Here is a 22797-nt window from a genome sequence, read left to right on the forward strand (position 1 = left end):
TCAACATAAATACTATGTAAATCACTATTGTACTAAATTGCTCACAGAATAACAACAATGTTCAATACAGATACAATTTTTAAAAAGTATTTGCAGTCATCAGTTGGCTGAATTAAAGATGTAGGATCATGAATTTTGAAGATCAAATGTATTTTCTGTCGCACGAAAGCCACTCATGCTCTGTGGTGTAAGTCCCTCACTGTTTGACTACCTGTTCCCACCAAAGTGAGGTAATACCCCAGGCTTCTTTTTGTGGGATCTACAGTTAAAAGAGAGGTAATTGGCAGTCCGTGTTGTGCCCTCCAGGAAAATTTCACAGTGAGTGCTACAAGAGTGAGACCGCCCAGCCCAGACAGCTGTTGTCCACAGAGCCATACCTGAACTGGCTTTCGGAGACCTTCTTATTGCCGAAGACTGAGCTGCTTCTGGAGACCTTCTTATTGCCGAGGTTAGGGAAGCAAGAGGCACAGCTTAGACCAGCTCTGGTTCCCAAGGCTCTCTTTGCATAAGTGAGTTTTTATCCAGAGCTTTGCAGGAGTGTTGGTGTTAGTTCATTGACTCATGAGAAAGACAGGAACCAACAGGGAGGGCTGTAACTGTGCCTGAAAACCGTTTCAAACTGTGTTACAAGCCAGCCCCGCCACACAGAATGGCCCCCATTCGGCTCTCCACACGGTTCTGAAGTCTCTTCAAAGAACTCAATTAAAAAATGCTGCTTCTATAAAACTCAGGGCAGACTATTATGGAGCAAACAGCTGCCATGTCATTAGAAACACAGGAAATGTTCTGGAGAGGATGCTTGGTGTTCTCAGTCTCTCTTCCTCTGCGCCCCAAGTCCGGTACCCAGGAAATGAAGCAGTGTGTTAATTTGTGTTGCTTACTTTATTTTCAAAAAGGCCATTCCAAGAGAGATGAGTATTCACTATAGAAACGTCTAAAATGCAGAAAACTGTAGAGACAGATCAGACTCAAGATCTTAGCACCCAGTGTTCACTCTTTTGGTGTTTCATGGTGTGCTTTGTAGCACACACTTTCTAATTCTTGAAGACATATTTCAGATAATGTACTTAAAGCTTGAAAATCTGATTTTTGGCATAATATTTGTCTATAGCTATTTCACATCTTATAGAAGTGACATCATTAGCTAATAATATCCCGGGAAATAATTCTGTGATAAGTAGCTTACTTAGTGTCTCTCCTGACGCACATCACATTGCCTCTTGAGGGCATCTTTCTTGCACTCACAGTGGAGGAGTGAGTCTGGTTTGGGTTAATTAAAAGAATAGAATATTTAGCAATCCTTAAATTCCTACAGTGTCCTTTTAGTGTACTCTACTATTAAATATATGTTATCAATATTAATATACAAGCAAAGAAATAACTTTTATCTCCTACAAGACCTTTCTGACTTATGAATCCATTTTGTATAACTTCTAATTCTGTTAAAACTGTCAACTGGCTATCCTTAGGAAATGAAGCTTGATTTTTTTCTACTTTTCTTTTTTTTTTAATTGTGTTTCCCAAATTTTCTGCAACATATAATGTGGTCTACAACCACTTTTACAATGTTTCATAAAAGTAAAAGTTTTTCAAGTAGTGTGTGTTCTTCCCATTCACCGTTTTAGAAAAAGCCACTAGAGAGTGCAAACACTGTTTGTCTTCCGGCTTATTCAATACCAATATAGAGAAAGCTGAATCCCATATTTTCAAACACCAATTTAAGTAGATCTGCACAAGGTAAACTAAACAAGGTAATCATTTCTTTAACTTTCCCCCATGTGATTTGCATGAACTTAAGGTGGTAAAGCAATAAAGTACTCCTTTCTGTAAGATAGATCTGAAGTTACACACCATACACATTTAATGCCCAGTTTTGTCTAAAAATACTTCCTGATTTTAAAAAGGAAAAAAATGAGATAGAACAATCTTACAATGCCTTAGGACATTCATTATCATCATGGTTTTGATAAATAGTAAAGGAAGCATTAGAGCATATAGAACCTCATGCCCAGAAAGAGTGGAAACAAGAGTTCACTTGGGCAACAACCTTCCTTTGAAAGGAGGAAAAGAGAAATCATTAAAAAGTTGATGCTGTGTGAGAAGTGGGTGGATATCTCTATTAAAGGAGAAAGGGAAGCAAGCACTTAAAACAGAAGACTTTCAGAGAAAGATGTATGCACAATATTAGTGTTAATCTTCCCCCATGACTCCTGATGTTACAGGAAATACACACTTACTTCCAACAACTCAAAGAAAGGAGAGTTTTGAGAAAAAGTGAGAGAGAGAGAGTTCTTCTGTCTCCATAAAGTCAAATATACTTGCTTTCCAGTTTGGTCCCTGTAAGGCACACCAGGCTAAGATTAAACATACTTTGTAATAGTTTGAGGATTAGTAAGAAATGCTCTTTAATGTGTACCTGAATATCTTATATTTATCCATGTGTTGCTCTACTTTATATCATTGTTTATACTTGAAATTAGGTTTATTTTAACAGTATGAGTCTCTAGAGAAGAAGTTTTATTGACTTGGTTTCTAATACAGCTTTCTTTTATGTGTGTTTAGTAGATGCCTATAAGAATCTATAACCAAAAACATTCACCTGGTGGTAGCTACCCAGATCTTAGGCACAGGGCCATGGAGAAGACATTCACCGAAGGGTCATAATGACAAATGCAAATCTAGTAATTAAAGGCAAACTCACATTAATACTTCATGCCACAGTTAATGCCTGCTTCTTCCCCTGTTGCCATGGAGATAAGGAACAGCTGGTAGGCCCTGTGTCTGTGGTTTCCCAGCTAGCCATGGCTGCACATCACAATCACCCAGGGATCTCTTAAAAATCCAGACTCTAACTTCACGTTCCCCTCCCTAAAGTTCTCACTCAGTGTCTGTGTAGAAAAGATCATCAACTTGGCTTTGCATATTCAATTCCAGGATTTTCATAAAAATTGGTTTTCTCCAAATTATGATCCAGTCTAGGGCCATCAAAGAGTAAGAAAACGTGTCAAACATTTAGTGTATGACATTTTATAAAAATTCTTATGGTTGTCCAGATGTTTGAATTGATTCAAATTTTTAACCAAGAAAAGGTTTAGTTTTGATGGGATTTCATTTACAGACCCCATGCCAGCATATTCCTGCAAAATTAGGATCCTTCACCCTCTTCCAATTCAACCTTTTAAGCAACTAATATCAACAACTCTAAGAGTTTCCTGAGTAATTTATAACATTAACTAAATTTGATTGCTTAGTGATTGACTTGGTTTTTCTGGCTGTCTCACCAAAATGGAAGAGACCATAAAGACATTCTCCACTTAATTCTTCTCATTTTTTGTCCTCATTTGCAAATAAAATTAAGTGCTGAGAGAGGGAGAGAATAGACTAACAAGACCTACAGAAAAGTGAGGGGGGAAAATACAACTACAACGTCCTCTGAAAGAACAGCCAAAAGTCAACTCTCTGGCTCTGTAAGAGATACGTTAACCATATTGAGAAATGGAATTTTCCCATTAATGTTTTGGGCTGAACCTGTACATACAAGAAAAGTATGTGTCTGCTGGAGATTGAGGGCTTTCTCCCGTAGATGAGAATGTGTTGAGAGTTTATAGCCTGTACTGCAGATTTAGGAACCCGTTGCTTCTGTTGATTTGTCTACCAGGCTATGTAACCAGCTCCTCAGAGACCAATAGCATTAACCACACAAAGGCCTGTGAAGCAAGATCAAATTAAAGAATGAGTTTAAGTCTGTAAAGTTTTGTGCCCCCAGAGGTACCACAACCTGAGTGAATAACATTTTGGCTGAGATGGGGTTTTTTAAGGCATCTCAAGTCTTTAGTTGAAGGATCAGGCTTGGCAGGCAGGATTGTGGCATCCCGTCCCTATGTACAGACTGAGCACCAGCTGGGCTATGACGGAGAGGGGGTAAAGCAGGGAGTTCATCCAGGGCTGTACCACCTTCCCCCACTCCCTTTCTCCAATGTGACTGGCATTTGAGGGGCTTCAGAGGCAGGTTCCCCTGCCTGCAGTGTAGATTCTGAGAACACTCACCACTCCCCACTGTCTGTGCTCCCCTCAGAGGATCTCTTGAACTGTCTCTTGACTCCCACTGAACCCTGAGCTAAGTCTCCTTCCTGCAGCATGCCCATCTATGTAAAGCGCTGTGAAGAGGATATAAGCAGTATAAAATCTTGATAGAACAAAATAAAATGTGCACCAATGTGCATTGATAGATGTAGCAATTGATTTGTGGATTAGGTTTTTATTTTCAGCCCATTGAAAAGAAATAATGTATGGAGGCAATCTAGTACTAAGCATTTTAGAAAATCTATTTGAGATCATTTCTGCAGAAGCCCTGACAGTTTGTCATAGGAGGGGAGGAGAGCAAAGGATAATTGTCTCCAGTCTAGTAAAACACAGAATAACTGCCATCACACTTGAGTGAGCTTATAGCCAGCCGGTCCCAGGGCCTCCAGAAGATAGAGCAGTTAATGTTCCCTTTTATTTCAGAGGTTATGTCACTTGTATCACAGATTTATACCATGATACAGCAATTTCATCCAAACAGATGGATAATGATGTCAAAGGCAGAAACCCTGTTTTTATTGAGTTTTGCAAAGATTGCTCAGATAGCTGCTTCAATTGAAAAGCCCCAGCAGTACTTCAGCTCTTAATCTTTGTAATCTCAGTGGTATTAAATTTCATCATTTTTGTTTGAAGGAGGAAAATTCTGCAGTAATGGCTTCCTAATAGGAAACACAGAGGCGGCAAAGCCGGGGGCTCTCGGTGCGGCTGCTCCGTAAGCACTGCTGATTTATAGGGCTGTTTATGACAGAAAGGAAAATTATCTTCTGCAGGTATAAATCAGGTAAAGAGTAGGAAATTGAACTTAGATATCATCTTGTCAGATGCTTAATGTTCTTCCTCCTGTCACTTTGGATAGGCCCAATTTGTAGAATACTGCAGAGGTAAAGGAAGACAATTAACAGTGACAGGGTAGTAATAGATGAAGCTATAAAACCAACCTGCTGGTGCTGGATGCTATGTATGATTTTAAGATGAAGTGGTGCCAAAAGTATATATTAGCTCAAACCAACCATTTCCTGTGTTCAGCAATACCCAGTGTGGCACTTGTTTGTCACTTTCACTGAGATCTACAAACTACAGTTTACATATTAATGAGCCCGTAACGCCTCACCTTTCCTGAAAGTCAAAGAAGTTCCACAGTGGCTTGCTTGTTGTTTACTTATCAAAAACACAAGGATTATTTGCCTAAGGAGCAAATAAGGAGGTTTCTCATTACGATGATCACATTTCTGCCAAACACCCAGAGGAGGGAAGGAAATTTAAACTCTCCAGACCATCGGAGGCATGGGAAGCAAAGGAGGTCAGTACCGGGCATGAGGAGGCAACTGCAGTGTAGTCCCCAAAGCTAGTTCAGGTAAGCACTCAAAATTCACCCAGGGAGGCGAAGCAGAGCTGTCCCTATGCCATAAAGGCTGGGGAGGTTGGAGTGGGGATGGGCGGAGAAGCTGACCGACCTTGGGGCTCAGGTCACTGGAGCCAATTATCCACAGAGGTTATGAACAACACAACAAGGAAATGAACTCAGGGGCGACTGCCATTTTAGCAGCTTTGTTAAGGCCAAGTGGAGACACTGACTGGCAGGAATGGAGGGCTGCTTGTTGTGGAAATTTCCATCAAAGCCTCACTGAATATTTGGTGTGGCAGGGAGATTCTATTTAGAGAGAGCAAGGCACAGCATTCCGAGGATCCCCCATCTCCTGATTAAGTTTCCACAGCTGGTAAATGAGATTCAGTTACACATTGGAGCCCAGTCAGAAAGCTGGCAGGTCCCAGGCAAAGAGCAGTCTCAGGGTTGGAAAATCTACCTCAGCTCTGATAAAGAGTAATTGCTAACAGTAATGATGTTCAAGAGAAAGGGGAGTCACCTGAGTACATGCTTCCCCAGAAGAAACAGACATGAAGGATTCCAGAGATGCTTACAGACATGAGGAAGTTCTAAACCACCATTGTTCACAGGTGTCACTTCCAAAGAACTCTTGGCACCTGTTGCAATGCACAGGAAGAAATATTTCAACTGAAATTCCATGTGGGGACTCAGCCTAGGAATGCTGACCTTGGGAGAGCCAAAGACTATACAATCTGCCCAAATGAACTGTCTGTTAGACGCCACCTTGAAACTGAAAGGCAGAAAACAGTTCATACTCAAAGGACTAAGTTTGAACTAGTGTATGCTTGGAATCTATGCTTTTAAGAAAGACTATTCTGCTGCATGAACCCTCAATCACCCTTCTCTGGTAAACAAAGATTTTTAAAGTGTACATTGGTATTTGACATATGATTTTAAATCTATCTGTACTTCCTTGTTGGACTATTTCCCACTAAGCCTTCATCTGTCCAATATGTGAGCACTTGGTTAAGTTCCTGATGTCAGTGAACAGTTGGGAAAATGGTCAGGAGCAAGCCAGGAGCCAGCAAAGGCAGGCATAAACAGAGAGGGGCTGGAAGGGTTAGAAGTCAATGCTAGTGAGTCCTCTCCCCCCAGGAAAAGTGAGTTCAGCAGTGAATGAGGTGAGGACCAAAAGCAATGTCATACAGTGAGGTGGAGAGAGGCAAGCGAGACGTTTGCAGACTGCCAAAGGATCTCAGAGCCAGAACTGATCACAAACAAAGGAAATGTAGCTGCAAATGAACCAGAATTTATGGAGAAGGGTTTGTCAACAGTTCTTTCCTAGGGTAGGGCACTGGGGAAAGGACATCTACAGGACATTAGGTGGCCATTTGTGAGTTTTTAAAAATGGAGTTGCAACCAATGGTAGAGGCAGAGACAGACTGCAGCAGGTAGAGGAAGCAAGAACAGACTTTTCCAGATGTTAGGGTGGGAAGAGAAAGCAAAGGAGAGGTATAGGGAAGATGGAGAAGAGGAAGAATTCTCTGGGAAGGCTGAACACGTAGGCCTTGGGGCTGATGAGGGAAGTGCTAATACAAGAGAGAGTAGAAGGGGAGCTGGGGCAGGGATTGGGACCAGAACAGCATGTGTCGGGCCTTGGGATGGGAACCAGGGTATTCACAGCCAGACAAAGGGATCCACTGCAGATATCCATCAGATCACTGAGGTAAAGGATGCCAAAAGTACCAAAGAGAAACACAGCATGTCTACATTTGCAAAAACACAGTCGTTATGTTGGACTTTTGAGTATACAGCAATAAACATCCAATTAAAAGCCAGCCGACAAAATAATAGTAAACCAAAAGTAATATCTTAAAGTGTGCTTTTTTTTAACCAACTCTACAAGCTACACAACTATCACACATATGTAGAAGACCTAGGTTGGTCCCATGCAGGCTCCCTGGCTGTTGGTCTAGACACTGTGAGCGCCTATGAGCCCAGGTTATTTGTTTCTGTGGGTTCCCTTGTGAAGACCTTGACAACCCCCTCAGCCCATACAATCTTTCCTCCCTTTCTTCAACAGTATTCACTGAGCTTGGCAAATGTTTTATTGAACAAGCTGACCTATCTCATTTGCATGGGAGGAGAAATGCAGAGTTGAGAGTTTACAGTAGGCTCTAGGACTGGCATTTTATAAGACTCCTCAATCCTTCCACCTTTCTGATGATGTTGTCCAATGTTTGTCTCTAATCAGGACTTTTTCTCATTTTCACCTTTCCTGTGATAAAGGAGTCTAGGTTTTGATCTCTGAGCACGTCTTTCCTCACTTTCTTGTTTACTTCTCTGCCCATGTCTTCTAACTTTCCCACAACTGTTGTGTTTTAGTGGAGTAATAAACACTAATGTTATAACTTAATGTCTGAAAACTATTTAGAATAATATCTGCATTAAATTCAACACATGTATCATTGTGTTTATTATAATTTGACTGACACTAATTAAGCCTTGAGAAGAAAAGAGATGGGGAGGTAAGATCCTCTAGACCAGCCTTTCTCTCTGCCTATCATATTGCCAAGCTCAAGGCTCATCCTTTTAGCTTTTATGCACCACCACTCCCAGCAGAGATGACAGTACAGAGACAATGGAGTCACACTGCAGAGCTTCAGGGTTATGGCATCACAGAGAATGGCAAGAGTGCAGTCTGCAGTCAGGTCTTCTCATGGCCACCTATTTGGATGGGCCAAAGTCATTGAGTTTCTTACTTGGAAGAGATTTTGGCTTACTGAGCCTGACTTGCCCAGGTGCTTCAGCTTGGATCATAAAAGCCCTCCAAAACCCATGTTTATAGGCTTTGTCCTTTTTTTATTTCCATTTTTCCTTTTTTATTTACATTAGAAACAAGCTTCTTTTACATGTCAATCCCAGTTCCCTCTCCCTCCCCTCCTCCCCTGCCCCCCATGAGCCCCCTATCCCATCCCTTTCTGCTCCCCAAGGGGGGGTGAGGCCTTCCATGGGGGATCTCGAACGTCTGTCATATCATCTGGAGCAGGACCTGTACCCTCCCCCATGTGGCTAGGTTGAGAGAATATCCCTCTATGTGGAGTGGGCTCCCAAAGTCCATTCATGTACTAGGGATAAATACTGATCCACTACTAGCGGTCCCATAGGTTAACCAGACCTCCAAACTGACATCCTCGTTCAGGGGGTCTGGAATAGTCCTAGGCTAGTTTTCCAGATATCAGTCTGGGATCCATGAGCTCCCCGTTGTTCAGGTCAGCTGATTCTATGAGTCTCCAGCCTGGTCTTGACCCCTTTGCTCATCACTCCTTTCTCTCTGCAACAGGATTCCAGAGTTCAGCTCACTGTTTAGTTGTGGGTGTCTGCTTCTGCTTCCATCAGCTACTGGATGAAGGCTCTAGGATGACATATAAGGCATTCATCAATCTCATTATTAGAGAAGGACATTTAAGGTAGCCTCTTGACAATTGCTTAGATTGTTAGTTGGGGTCAACCTTGTAGGTCTCTGGATATTTCCTTAGTGCCAGATTTCTCTTTAAGCCTGTAATGGCTCCCTCTGTTATGATATCTCTTTTCTTGTTCTCCTTTATTCTTCTCCTGACTCGCTCTTCCTGCTCCCTCATGTCTTCCTCTCCCTACTCTCCTCCCCTTCTCTTTCTTCTAACTCCCTCTCCCCTCCCCGCAACTCCCAATGAGCTCAGGAGCTCTTGTCCCTTTCCCCTTCTCTGGAGTACCATGTATGTCTCTCTTAGGGTTGTCCTTGTATCCGAGCTTCTCTGGCAGTGTGGATTGTAGGCTGGTACTCCTTTGCTCTGTCTAAAATGCATATATGAGTGAGTACATACCATTTGTGTCTTTTTGTGACTGGGTTACCTTACTCAGGATGGTTTCTTCTAATGTCATCCATTTTCCCGTGGATTTCAAGATTCCATTGTGTTTTTTTATTCTCTGAGTAGTACTCCATTATGCAAATGTAATCAAATTTTCTCTATCCACTCTTCAGTTGAGGGGTATCTAGGTTGCTTTCAGGTTCTGGCTATTACAAATAATGCTGCTATGAACATAGTTGAACAAATGTCCTTGTATGAATGTGCATCTTTTGGGTAGATGCCTAAGAGTGGAATTGCTGGATCTTGAGGTAGACTGATTCCCATTTTCCTGAGGAATGTCCATACTGATTTCCAAAGTAACTGTACAAGTTTGCACTCCCACTAGCTATAGAAGAGTACTCTCCTTTCTCCACATTCTCTTCAGCATAAAATGTCATTGGTGTTTTGAATTTAGCCATTCTGACAGGAGTAAGATGATATATCAGAGTTATTTTTGATTTGCATTTCCCTGATGGCTAAGGATGTTGAGCATTTTCTTATGTGCCTTTCAGCCATTTTAGATTCCTTATGTAAACTATCATATCACTGCAAATAGTAAAAGTTTGACTTTTTCCTTTCCAATTTTTATCCCTTGATCTCTTTTTGTTGTCATATTTCTCTAGCTAGAACTTCAAGTACAATATTGAAAAGATGTGGACAGAGTGGGCAGCCTTGTCTTGTTCCTGGTTTTAGAGTAATCGCATTGAGTTTCTCTCTATTTAGTTTGATGTTGGCTGTTGGTTTGCTATATAATGCTTTTATTATGTTTAGATATATTCTTGTTATTCCTGATCTCTCCAAGACCTTTATCATGAAGGGGTATTGGATTTTTGTCAAAGGCTTTTTCAGCATCTAGTGAGATGAGCATGTGACTTTTCTGTTAGTTTATATGGTGGATTACATTGATGGATTTTTGTATGTTGAACCATCCCTACATCCCTGGGATGAAGCCCACTTGATCTTGGTGGGTGATTTTTCTGATGTGTTCCGATTTGATTTGCCAGTATTTTTGCATCAATGTTCATAAGGAATATTGGTCCGTAGTTCTCTTAGTTGTTTCTGTGTGGCTTGGGTACCAAGATTATGGAAGCCTTGTAAAAAGTGTTGGAAAATGACCTGTCTACTTCTATTGTGTGAAATACTTTGAGAGACTTGGTATTAGCTGTTCTTTGAATTACTGATAGAATTCTGCACTTAATCCATCTAGCCCTGTTTTGTTTTGTTTTTTTGTTTTGTTTTGTTTTGGGGGGGTTGGGAGACTTTTGATGACTGCTTCTATTTCATTAGGGTTTATATGTCTATTTAAATTGCTTATCTATTCTTGATTTGATTTTGGTAAGTGATATCTATCCAAAAAATTGTTCATTTCCTTTAGACTTTCAAGTTTTAAGAAGTACAGGTTTTCAAAGTATGACCTGATGATTTTCTAGATTTCCACAGTGTCTGTTGTTATGTCCCCCTTTCATTTCTGATTTTGTTAATTAGCATATTCACTCTGCCGTTTGGTAAATTTGGATAAATGTTTGTCTATCTTGTCAATTTTCTCAAAGAACCAACTTTTCATTACATTGATTTTTTGTATTGTTTTCCTAGTTTCTACTTTATTGACTTCAGCCCTCAACTTGATTATTTCCTGGTGTCTACTCCTCTGGGGTGAGTTTGCTTCTTTTTGTTCTAGAGTTTTCAGTTGTGCTGTTAATTCTCTAGTGTGACTATTCTCCAGTTTCTTCATGTGAGTACTTAGTGCTATGAACTTTCCTCTTAGCACTGCTTTCAAAGAGTGCCATAAGTTTGGGAATGTTGTTTCTTCATTATCATTGAATTCTGGGAAGTCTTTAATTTCTTTTTTTATTTCTTCCTTAATCCAGGAATGGTGCAATTGCACATTGTTCAATTTCCATGAGTTTGTAGGTTTTCTGCAATTTGTGTTGTTGTTGAATTCTAACTTTAAAGCATGGTGGTCTGATAAGATACAGGGTATTATATTCTTTTTTGTACCTGTTGAGGTTTGCTATGATTTTAGAGGAGGTTTCATGTGGCTCTGAGAAGAAGGTATATTCTTTTATGTTTGGATGGAATGTTCTATAGATGTCTGTTAACCCTAATTGGGTCATAGCTTCTATTAGTTCCTTTGTTTCATTGTTAAGTTTCTGTCTGGTGGTCCTGTGTGGTGGTGAGAGTTGGGTGTTGAAGTCCCCCACTATAAGTGTATGAGGTTTATGTGTTATTTGAGATTTAGTAATGCTTGTTTTACGAATGTGGATGCCTTTGTATAGATGTTCAGATTTGAGACTTTATCTTGATGGATTTCTCTTGTGATGAATATGAAATGACCTCCTTCATCTCTTTTGATTGATTTTAGTTTAAAGTATACTTTGTTTGATATTAGGATTGCTACACCAGCTTGTTTCTTGGGTCCATTTGATTAGAAAATCCTTTCCCAATCCTTACCTCTGAGGTAATGTCTGTCATTGAAGTTGTGGTGTGTTTCTTGTATGCAGCAGAGGATGGATTCTGTCTTTGTATCCATTCTGTTAGCCTGTGTCTTTTTATAGGAGAGTTAAGATCATTAATATTGAGGGATATCATTGACCATTGATATTCATTCTTGTTTGTTTTGGATTTTTTGTTGGTGGTAGAATAGTGTGTGGATTTACACCCCTTTTTTCTTTTGGCTGTTGGTAAAGTGGGATTATCTATTGCTTATTTTTTCTGGTTATAGTTAACTTCCTTGGGTTGGAATTTTCCTTCCAGAACTTTCTATAGGGCTGGATTAGTGGATATGTATTGTTTAAATCTGGTTTTGTAATGGAATATCCTGTTTTCTCCATTTATAATGATTGAAAACTTTGCTGGCTATAGTAGTCTGGGCTGGCATCCATGATCTCTTAGTGTTAGTAGAATATCTATCCAAGACCTTCTGACTTTCAGTGTTTTCATGCAGAAGTCAAGTGTAATTCTGATAGGTTTGCCTTTATATGTTACTTGGCCTTTTTCCTTAGCTGTTCTTAATATTCTTTCTTTATTCTGTATGTTTGGGGATTTGATTATTATGTGACAAGGGGTCTTTTTTTGTGGTCCACTCTATTTGGTAGTCTGTACGCTTCTTGTACTTTCATGGGCATGTCTCTGGATCGGCTGGACTGCCGGGATGTGTTCCCCAGTGCACAGACCCCAGGCCTCGGGTGGCTCCAAGTAGGGCACTAGAAGGCAGGGAAACAGGCCCAAGCTTACCTCATCCTGTGGGCGAAGCAAGTATGTACTTTTGACTATTTATTTTATATGCTTTCCCTGTGTGTATGTAAGTGTGCCCTGTGTGTTCCAGGTATCTTCAGAGGTCAGAAGAGGTAGCCTAATCCTCTGCAAATGAATTACAGATGGCATAAGCTGTCATGTGGGTGCTAGGAATTGAACCAGGATCCTCTGCAGAGCATTTCTTCAGGCCCTTTAAAATATTTTCTTGCTGTTAAGTAAATTAGTATGGAGAACTTCAGCTGTACTTGGAGAGATTTGCAATCTTTATTTTTTTATTTTAATGTTTTTTATTTTCTTAGATTGTTTTATGTGTATAAGTGTTACATCAAGCCATTTCCCTGGCTCCAATTTAAAAGGTTTAATAAAACCACTGAAGTGTTTAAGACACTTAGATAAAGTATCCCAAGAATGAATGCTCATGACTATTTATGGCAGGAAGAAATAAAGGCTTGTCAATAATTAAATAGAAAACTTGTTGTTGTGGAACCTCAATGTGGGAACACCAGACCTTGAGCAGAGACCCACTTCCCCTTCTGCCTAGGAGTAGGCAGCTGTAAGACAATGTTTAGTAAAAGCATGTTTACTAAAAACGATACAATAAGTTCCTGGCCACTTCCCCTTCTGCCTGGGAGTAGGCAGCTGTAAGACAATGTTTAGTAAAAACATGTTTACTAAAAATGATACAATAAGTTCCTGGGAAAGGCCTTCCCACGGAAACCGCCCTGACCTCGACCTTGTCCAGAGACTAACTGCACCTTCAAAAACCCACACACATCCACCTCTGGGTGAGAGCAGAACCAGCCAAGGGAGAGGAGAGAGCAGAAGTTTCTCTGGTGGGAGCTTTTCTTAGGAAGTTTTTCGTGAACCTTTTTGGAGCCTGTTTAAAGTTCTCTTTATGTCGTTGAACGAGTCTCTGTGTTGTCAATCCCCGACACCCTCCGCACGTTCTCGGACACAGGCCACGCAGCAGACGTGACACCTCAAGGCTTGCACATGCTAGGTAAATCCTCTGTTGAGCTCCACCCCTGGTCCCCAGTGTGCTGTTCTTGAAGGATACTGTGCCTCTTGGGCATACACACCCACATTCTGTGACTCTGGATGCTCACCAAGGCAGAGAGTGTCTCCTTTTCATTACAGGCAAGGATCTCTGCAGGGCATCTGAAACTGAATCAAATATTTGTTCATATCTACTAGATACAATCCCTCCTATTTGTTGGTAGGCATGGAAACCCCACAAACCATTAAAAATGCAGATAACCCCATATGTTGAACTAACTTGATACCACCAATGCTGCTGTACAGACTCTACACAGTGAAGTGCAGCTAAGATGTCATATATCCTCCGTGGTAGCTCACGTTTCTAAAACTTTGCAGCTGGGTTGTTTCCATAAACTGTCAGCTCTTCTTTAATCTGACCACTGACACCTATGAGGAGATAGCATAAATCACATTCATTTCTTTTCTTGGCAGTATTCTCTCGACTTCTTAATGTTATTTGGCTTCTCTACGTTTAACAATTTGAATTAAAGTCTAATAGAATTAGGAATCAGAATTTATAAGATAAATCTTTCAATGAACCCAATCCTTTTAACCATAATTACAAAATGTTTTAAAGCAAATATAAGAATTTAAGAAATGAAAATGTTCCTTGCTCACTGTAAGACACAAAACTATGCTTAAAATATGAAACTAATCATTTCAAAGCCAGGATTAATATATGTTCCTCCTGCATATGAGGAAAGATGTGCATTAATTTGACTAGGAATGACTTCCTCATGCATCTCTAAGGACAGAACATCTACTCGTAGGTAAGCTGACATCTAAAATACAGGACAGTGCTTCCTGTCTATGGGAAAGTGAGCTAAGAGAGCTGGTTGGCTAGTCAATGAACATCTAACTAAAAATATAGCACTTGGGCTGAGCGTTGAGGGTTGTTAGGGCTTCCATAAAATAAAGATTAAATGAAGGGATCTCAGTTAAAATGGCAGAGGCAGTATTAAGAATATGCTGTGGACATGTTGTTAGTTGTCCCATCAGATTGCCTTAATAGAAAGGATTATGATCAAAGTTAGATAGACAGACAATGGGTAGATTGATAATAGATAGGAAATTGTGAATAAACGCATTTTTAAAAAGAAAAAGATTCAATGGAAAAAGAACGATCTCCTTTCATCTACTAAATTCTGAATATACAGAAATGAGTGAGGCCCGGTCCTCAGGCTCATGGTTATCACGGTGTGTGGGGAGAGGCATCAGCAACCCTACAAATAGTAGGTATATCAGTGTTGTCTAACTTTAAAACCCTTTGAGCAAACACAAGAGCAAAACCAGGCGTACAGCACCACAGGAACTTTACACATCAACAAAGGATGACAAGGGTCACTCAAGAAAAAGGATCAGCTTATGCAAAGACCCTTAGACATTTTCCTGTAGAATTTATTCCTCTAACTATGTAATTATGAAAATAAGAAGAAAAATGTAGTTAATCTCTTAGCTTCTTGTCATCTCATCAAACCCTCGGATTTCCCTGAGGTAGGTATTATCTCCACTTAACAGGTGAGGGAGAAACTGAGGCACTTGCCCAGGGTCACACGGCAAGAGGGTAGATTTCAGCTCAGGAAGGCTGGATCTATTTACATGTTGTGAGCTGAAACATCACCATAGATACTTTAGTGAATGAATTCAAAGGATTGTGATGATTGGTTCCACCAACATGACAGTTTAGAGAACATTTTCAACACCTCAAAGTCATTGGAAGGGTAGCCGTCCTCAAGCATATGCTGTGTGTCCACAGGGTGGCCTGTGTGACACTACTGACTGTTCCAGGGACTTTTCATTTCTCTTTGGAAATTGTGGTGATGGCTTCAGGTTGTCTGCTCAAACCTTCTATTCTCTTCAGAATGTTTTCCTTAAGCTCCTTGCTTCTCAACCATGTGCTCACAACAAGGACAGCCATGTTTTATACAAGACCTCCTTGGTATCTGTGATTCACTGTAGTAGAACTGAAATGGTAGTTGGTGAATTTCGTTGGGTTGTAATCTGGTAGGCTTGGTTGGCATCATTGGCTGTTTCCTCCACCACATAGGCAACACTGCATATAGCTGTTGAGGAAAAAGACAGAAAGCAGAGAGAAATGCAGTTGGAAATGAAGAGAGCATTTCTGAGGGAATTTGAATGTCTAGATCCTATTGTCCCTGAGTTCTAACATACCTCTTCTTGAATTAAAGCATATGAGACAACCCTGTGGTCTTCCAAATAGTCTCTTCTATCTTAAACTAATTTAAATTTTCTAACAGAAACATAAAAGATTCATATGCATAAAAATACTCAAAATAACCTTTATAACCAAAATTGCTGTGCCACTGGAAGGATAGATAGACAGACAGACAAAAAGACAGAATGATATATAGATATGCAGATAAATAACTGATCAGGAAATCTTTCAAGAATGTGATTAGCAACAGAAAATTCAATTAATTTTTCCAAACTTCATCTGAAGTTCTTAGGGCTGCCCTCTTCTCTGTTGCCAGGACTTTGGGGATTAGGTGATTCTATCTACTAAAAACCATAGCATTTCCCCCAACAGTTTCATGAGTTCATAGAGAATCTGGAAAAAATGCATTCTGAGTCCAAATAGTATATAAGCTCCAATTCTACAATAAAGAAACTGATTGGTAATTAAACATAGCAGAGAGTCAATCCCATATGTATGCTTTTTCCCTTCAAAGTCATCAGTCTACAGCAACATACTTAGTCTTCAGAGGCTGCCACTTCTCACAGCAATACCAGAACTCTATTTGGGGGTAGCCTTCCTAGATTACCACTTACTTCCCTGAATATTCATAATAGTACTGACTTTTCACCATTGGAGAAAAGTCTAAACTTCTGGAGTGAGCCAGATGTTGAGAGCCAAAGTTGTTGATTAAGGTGAGTAATTAAGCTTAGAAAACCATTTGGCATTAAAATAATATTGAATATAAATATGAAAAATAGATTTTCTACTTCATTATTTATAAACTGCCTTTGACAGGTAGTTTTACTCAGTTATATACTGTTTAAATTTTATATATAGCTTAACTACAAAGTAAAATTTCAAAATATTTGTGTGATTTAACTCATTTGTCTAACTAATTCATTAGTGAAAATAAGGATAACTATTTTTCCTAACTCTAAGGTCTGATAATAACACCAATACATATACTGCCATATGCTTTTCTATATATTATGTAAGCTTATTTTTCAAGTCAAAATTTGAATTTTAACCTCAAAAACTATGAACCGTCTATCATATACCAGACAGTATTTTATTAGGAACAAGAGAGAATAATAAGCAAAGATTCTTTATTCTAATTGTAATTATTTCCTCTTTGAGAAATAGAACAGTTATAACATTAATAATGTCCGGGGTTGTCTTTTAAAACATTTCCTTCCTTTTCAAGGAATTCTTTCACCCACTCTGAGACCAAGACACCCACTCGAGTGACCAGTGCAGGCAATCCAGTGCTTTCAGAGAAGCTGTCATGACAGAACACTTCCACACGTTCTCTGGGAAAGTCATACAGGTTTCAAAGCAATCTCCCAAGTTCCCCAGAAAATACATATATCTGATTTGAAAAATCTCCTATCAGCAAGATTGGGCCAGTATTATCTTTACTGGTGATTTCTTAAATAAATAAATAAATGAAAATCCCCAAAATCTTTTTAAAACATCGTTTCAGACACCACAGACAGAAATGTCACATGCATGGCACGGATGGCTGTTGCGCTTGTCCTGTTTCACTGTCTCGCATTCTGAGCAAACACAAAGGCTATTTTCCCCAAAGGGTTCAGAGGGCATACGATTTCATTTCTTCAGAAAATTGTTTCTCAGGATTTCAATCTTCTTAGCTGGAGATGACAAAACATAATATCAGAAACACTTATTCCTTTTATCTGCTAGATTTTCAAAGCATAAATAAGAGCTCAGTCTACATTTAAGACAGGTGGACTCAAGCTTAGGAATAAACTACATATGTTGCAAAAAGAAATTTGATAACGTGTAAACGTTTAATTGTAAAATGTTTAGCAGAATGATCGATGCAAAAACCAGACCTTTTAAGATATTTTGAATTGTCAGTCTCATTTTACTCAAGCAGCATTTGATTTCTCTAACTCTTGGGGTTAATGAGACAAGTGACAAAAAATTAAATTGGATTTTTAGAAAAGGGGATTCAAAGGAAAACCATTTGGCTAAAGCTCTTCTTTTCTATTTCTGCGTATGGCGGTGAGCACTATTTTGGTTTTCAACCTCATTGCACTCTTATTCATAAGGCATATTATAAAAACTTTAAACCTCAAATGTTTTTAGAATAAAACAAACCATGCATCTATGAAAAGATGAGCATAATGGCTTTTTGTAACATGCCTGGTGCACTTCACAACTGGCCTTGCACTGCATTGGGTGAGCAATTCCCATTCACATTAACATGTTCTTAAGCTGCTACTGTTCTATCATTTAGCCAATAATTTGAGGATCAATGCAATTTCATGGGAATTTCACTATTCCAGGCTGACTTTGTGGCTTTGTCATGCAAAACAATTTAGTTCAGAGCACCTAAGATTTCACAGTGATTATAATTTCTGGAGTAACTGAACATGTCAACACTCACATATCTACTGCACACCTGTCACTAAACGTGTCATCACGGATGAAACCGGTTAGGCAATAGCATTGCTTCTGAGGTATGATACAACCTATCTCGTCTCAGCTTCCAGATAATTTGCAAAATTCATAACACTCTGTCATCTAGCAAAACATAAGAGATACATATACCCTGTTCCATTATGGCTGCCATCTTGGATCAAGGCACTGCCTTAGCAGGTCCATAATGATGCACTGATATATAATTTGGGGGTGTTAACATAGTGTGTCACATGTAGGGTTTCCTTTAGACACTTAGTGTTTCAGCAAACTGTATCTGTGTTGAGGTGAAATAGCACTCACGGGATAACATATGTACAATCACTCTGTGTTCTTAGCTATGAAAAGCATCAGCAGACAGAGTAAGGGTCTTGAGGGCTAGATCAGTGGGCAGGGGGAGGGATCAAAAGATAAGATTCTGTTTCAGAATTGTTTTCAGTAGGTTTGGGCAACTAACTATATTCTTGGCACCAAGAATTACCTCTAATGGTTGCATGAAAGTACAGAAAGTTCAGAAAAGGTACCTTTCTACTTCAAGAATCAATTTACACATTCTCATTCTCCGAGTAAGGGAGGCCTAAGGGATATGAGCATTACACTAAGACTCAAAGTTTGTGGAACTTCTGGGCTTCCAAAGAAATGCACGGAGAAGGCATATCAAGTTTAAATATATATATACCAAACAGACAGCAATGCACATACAAGAGGTCAAATGGGTTCTGATATAATAACAGTGGGTGGTGCTCTAAATCTGATAGGTCATCTAAAATAAGAACTCAAAGAAACCTCGGAGTTAAACCACACTACAGAGAAAATGACTTAAACAGGTATGTAAAGGACATTCCGTGGAAAATACGGAATACACATTCTTTCTGTTAGTGCATGCACTGTCTCTAAAGTAGACCTTATTCTAAGTCACAAATCATTGCAACCATCACTTGTATTTTATCAGCTTACACTGCAATAAAAGTAGGATCCAATAGCATAAAGACTACACAAATACATGCAGACTGTGCAACATACTCTCGAATGGTGAGTAGGTTATTGAAGAAATAATGGAGGAACTTAACGAGAATGAAAATGTAAGTTACCAGAACCTTTGAGACCAAGTTAAGAACAGCTAAAGCAATTCTAAGAAAGGAGAGTGTAATTGCAAGTGCTTGCATTAAGAAATCAGAAGAAGCCGGGTGTTGGTGGCGTGTGCCTTTAATTCCAGCACTTGGGAGGCAGGGGGAATTCGAGGCCAGTCTGGTCTACAAGAGCTAGTTCCAGGGCAGCCTCCAAAACAATACAGAGAACCCCTGTCTCGAAAAACCAAAGAGAGAGAGAGAGAGAGAGAGAGAGAGAGAGAGAGAGAGAGAGAGAGAGAGAGAGAAACCAAAAGGATCACAAAGAAATAGCCTAATGTTGTGCCCAAGCATTTTAGAAAAACACTAACAATTCAAACCTCAAAGCAATAGATGCTAGATTTCAGAGCAGAAACTAACATAATAAAGGCAAAAATGCATAGAATCAATCAAAGATTAAGTTGATTCTATTGAAACCAGAGGTTTCATAGATTCCAGTGAAATCTAGATGTTAGTGACTATTTTAAGAACTTACATTTGCATTTTAGTAACAGCAATGAAATGAAACTAGCCTAAATGTCCATCAACAGATGAGTGGATAAGGAAAATGTTGTGTTTTCATGTAGTCCAAATGTATTTATCTGTAAAGAAAAATGAAATAATGGCATCTGTAGTACTATGGATAGACTATATTAAGTGAAATAAGCCTGACTCAGAAGATTAAGTCCCCGAATGTTTTCTCATGCACAAAACCTGGATGTAAAGTTATTGCATGTGCATGTATGTATGTATTTATATTTGTGTGTTTGAAGCTAGAAGGGGATCATGTTTGTGGAAGAAAAGAAATAGGGGGGAGAAAGAGAAGGTAATGGAATACTTGTGAAATAAAAGCAGAACAGGGCATATCTGGGGGAAGGAGAATCAGCCAAAGGTGGGGTGAGGGAAGATGTAGCACCAGTTCTAACAGGTCTTAATAATAAAAGCCTGGAGTCAGATACTTGGGGAAATGCTGAGAGAGAAGAAGGAGCAAGCCAAAGCCATCTTTACCTCACTGGCTTCCCAGTGGAACACAGACCGAATCCCTGTTTCCTCCTGCCTATATTCCTTTTTCCACCCAGCCACCTCACTTCCTGTCTGTCTGTACAGGAACCCCAGACCTCTATGGTTAGCTAGTGGCAAGCTCCACCCTCTGATCTTGAGACAAGTTTTACATGCAGAGGAAAAGAAGGAGGTGGACAACCTAGAACAAAGTATAATGGCATTTATTTATGAAAACTCCATCATTAAACACACACTTCATATTTTTAACCTAAGAAGTTAATTTTTAAAACTTGTTTGTATGCTTTTTATTTAAATTAGAAACATGCATGCTTCAAATATCTATTCTGGCTCCCCCCCTTCTCCCTTCACCAGCCCCACCCCCACTCCCTCACCCCCAGCCCAATCCCCACATCATTCCCCAGAGAGGGTAAGGCCCTCCTTGGGGGGGATATCCAGAGTCTGCCATTTCATCCAGGGCAGGACCTAGGCTCTTCCCCATGTGTCCAGGCTGAGAGAGCATCCTTCCATGTGGAATGGGCTCCCAAAGTTCATTTGTATGCCATGGTGAACACTAGTCTACTACCCAAAGCCGCAGAGATTTCTGAGGCCTCCTCACTGACACTACATTCATGGAGTCTGGATCAGTCCCCTGTCGGCCTCTTAGTCATCAGTCTGGGGTTCAAGAGTTCCCCCTTGTCCAGTCAGCTGTCTTTGTGGGTTTCACCAGCACTGTCTTGACCGCCTTGCTCATCACTCCTCCAACTCTGTTACTGGGTTCCAGTGGTTGAGTTCAGTGTTTAGTTGTGAGTGTCTGTCTCTGCTTCCATCAGTCACAGGATGAAGGTTCTAGGATGTCACATAAGGTAGTCACCAACCTTACATCAGGTAGGGGCTATTAATGTAGACTCTCCACTATTGCTTAGTTTTCCAGTTGGTATTATCCTTGTATATCTCTGGGAATCTCACTAGTGTCAGCTCTCTCCTCAAAGCTATAATGACTCCAACTATTATGGTATCTCTCATCCTGGTCTCCTCTATTCTTACCCTGACTCAGCCTTCCTGCTCCCCCATGTCTTCTTCTGCCCTCCTCTTATCCCCCTTCCTTTTTCCTGGTTCCCTCTCTTCTCTCCCATGTTCCCAATCTTCTCAGGAGATCTTGCCTCTTTCCACTTCTCTGGGGTATAATGCATATCTCTTGGGAACCTCTCTGTTTCCCAGACTCACTGGCCCTGGGATTGTAGGCTAACACTCCCCTGATCCATGTCTAAAATCCATATATGAGTGAGTACATACCATGTTTGTCTTTTTGTGAATAGGTTACCTCACTCAGGATGGTTTCTTCTAGTGCCATCCATTTGCCTGCAAATTTCAAGATTCCATGGTGTTTTTCTTCTGAGTAGTACTCCATTGTGTAAATGTACCACATTTTCTCTATCCACTCTTCAGTTGTGGGGCATCTAGGTTGCTTTCAGGATCTAGCTATTACAAATAATGCTGCTATGAACATAGTGGAACAGACATCCTTGTATGAATGGGCATCTTTTGGGTATATGCCTAAGAGTGGAATTGCTGGGTCGTGTGGTAGACTGATTCCCATTTTCCTGAGGAATGTCCATACTGATTTCCAAAGTGACTGTACAAGTTTGCACTCCCACCAGCAATGGATGAGTATTCCCCTTTCTCCACATCCTCTCCAGCATAAGCTGTCATTGGTGTTTTTGATTTTAGACATTCTGACAGGAGTAAGATGATATCTCAGGGTTGTTTTGATTTGCATTTCCCTAATGGCTAAGGATGTTGAGCACTTTCTCAAGTGTCTCTCAGCCATTTTAGTCTCCTCTATTGTGAATTCTCTATTTAGTTCAGTCTCCCACTTTTTAATTGGGTCCTTTGCTGTTTTGGAGACTTGCTTCTTGAGTTCTTTGTAAATTTTGGAGAACAGCCTTCTATCAGATGTGGGTTAGTGAATATCTTTTCCCAGTCTGTGGGTTGCCTTTTTGTCTTGCTGACTGTGTCCTTTCCCTTACAGAAGGTACTCGGTTTCAGGAGGTCCCATTTATTAATTGTCGACCTCAGTGTTTGTGTTACTGGTGTTATGTTCAGGAAGCTGTCTCCTGTACCAATTCCTTCAAAGGTACCTCCCATTTTCTCTTCTAACAGGTTCGGTGTGGCTGTATTTATGTTGAGGTCTTTGATCCATTTGGACTTGAGTTTTGTGTATGGCGATAGACATGGATCTATCTGCAGTCTTCTACATGCCAATATCCAGTTATGACAGCACCATTTGTTGAAGATGCTATCTTTTTTCCATTGTATAATTTTAGTGTCTTTGTCAAAAATCAGCTGTTTATAGGTTTGTTGATTAATCTCAGAGTGTTCAATTCGATTCCACTGGCCTACCTGTCCATTTTTGTGCCAATACTAAGCTGTTTTCAGGACTATAGCTCTATAATAGAG

Source organism: Mesocricetus auratus, unplaced genomic scaffold (assembly GCF_017639785.1).
Source record: "Mesocricetus auratus isolate SY011 unplaced genomic scaffold, BCM_Maur_2.0 Super-Scaffold_100004, whole genome shotgun sequence".
Lineage (NCBI taxonomy): Eukaryota > Metazoa > Chordata > Mammalia > Rodentia > Cricetidae > Mesocricetus > Mesocricetus auratus.